The sequence below is a fragment of the Impatiens glandulifera genome, chromosome 8, assembly GCF_907164915.1.
Source record: "Impatiens glandulifera chromosome 8, dImpGla2.1, whole genome shotgun sequence".
In the NCBI taxonomy this organism is placed as follows: Eukaryota; Viridiplantae; Streptophyta; class Magnoliopsida; order Ericales; family Balsaminaceae; genus Impatiens; species Impatiens glandulifera.
The window spans coordinates 1585953-1587884 of record NC_061869.1 but is presented as its reverse complement, the minus strand read 5'-3'; positions in this window follow the sequence as shown (position 1 = coordinate 1587884).

Sequence of the window (1932 nt, the reverse complement as noted above, 5' to 3'; positions counted from 1 at the left end):
AAGTATTTACACTTTCATATTTTTTTCTTTGTCGCGTTTTTTCAAATGTGTTTTATTTAAAATATAATTCAAACAATTGTTATTGAATAATATTAACCTATTTCGAAATTAGACTTTTCAAGACAACAAAACGATCATTTAAAGTTTGTGCAAAAATTCTTCATCTATTTCGATTTTTGTTTGATTTGGATTAAATTCATTAAGCCACTATTTACAAAAAAAAAATAAATAAATAAATAAATAAATCTAATCACCATCTCAAATATTAAATAATTTTAATTGTCTTTTAGAAATTTACAATAAAAAATTATTTATTTCTAAATAGTGATGAAGGCTTAAAATAATAATATAAAAAAATATTTATATTTTTACTCAAATAATTCACATTTACCTTAAATAGACATTTCTTTCTTCATGTATTATATTATAGTCAAAGTTTGTTTGATAAAAGATTACATCTTGAAAAAAAAAATATATTGTTTATATTATCATTCATCAAAACATTTAAAATATTATTATTATTATTTTTATATAATATAAAAAAACATTATAATAATTTAATCCAAATACTTTTAAATATATTCACTTTTTATCAAACAATTTTTGTATTGTCTAACCTATTGTTTTTTCAAATAAACAACCCACGTCAAACAATCTCTCATAAAATATTTTACTATTTATTTAATAAAAAAGAAAGTAGTTAAAACCGTAGGACGTAAGATAAAGCAAACCACTTAATTTAGGTAAACAAGTAGAATTTTTCAATTTTTATATATAAGCTTATAAATAATTTTAATTTTATAATTTATATAAAAAATAAATTTATATTTATAAATGTAAATATATATATATATATATATATATATATATTCAAATAAATAAGTTTTTGTAATTTTATAAATCTTGTTCTATTTATTTTTATTTTAAAATAAATATGTTAGATAAAATTAGACCGGTCAACAGAACTTAACATAAATAAACCTCTCATGCAGGAACAAAGAACCGGACCAGTCAAAGTACCCAACCGGATTGAGAAAACCAACCGGTCAGATCACTGAACCGGTTAAGAAGATCAACCGGTCAAGTTATCAAACCGACCAGGAACATGACCGCACAAAGAAAGATAGGATCGGTCAAAACTAAAAGCCGGAAACACCAGACAGCCGGTAAGCTAGAAGGCAAAGGGATAACCGGAAGCCGTCCGGTTAAACAGATCACACCGGAAGTCATCCGGTGAAGATAAATAACCGACCAGCATAAGAAGATACTTCGGGTATCTGTTGAGAATGATACCAAAGGAACAGACTGAACATTTCCATATTCATACAAGTCTGAGAAAAGTCTGCAGGCTGCAGAAGACAGTCCTACAAGATCTTTCCACTTCAGGATAAATCAGAAAGACAATCTTCCAAGTACAGACAACTGTCTAATCGACAGTTACCACATTGAGCAAAAGACAAACCTAGCCGGTTTGTCCTACATACTTGAAGAACAGACTGCCAATTCTGAAAGGTTGACCGCCAGGTCTGAAAAGTTGACCGTCAGGTCTGAATCACTGAACCTCTGCTCAACCAATCAAATTCAAGGAAATGAAATATGACCGTTGCCATATTTCACCTATAAAAGGAGCAGCTGAAGAGGAGTAAATGCGGGACATAGTGAACAATTAATTTACAAGTGATAAGATTGTGTTCTCTCTCTAGAAAAGGCCTAAGTGTTAAAGTTGAAGTGTGTATTTACAATTTCGGGGTAAATTGTACGGGTGTTATCGAGCAGGAAATAAGTCTCGATCGGATTGTATTTGTATTCCTTAGTGAATATCCTTCTCGCGGTTTCGAGAGGAAGGGGTGACGTAGGAGTTTTTTCTCCGAACATCCATAAAAACTTGTCTTGTTATTTACTTTCCGCCTGACTTACTTTATAACCGAGTTG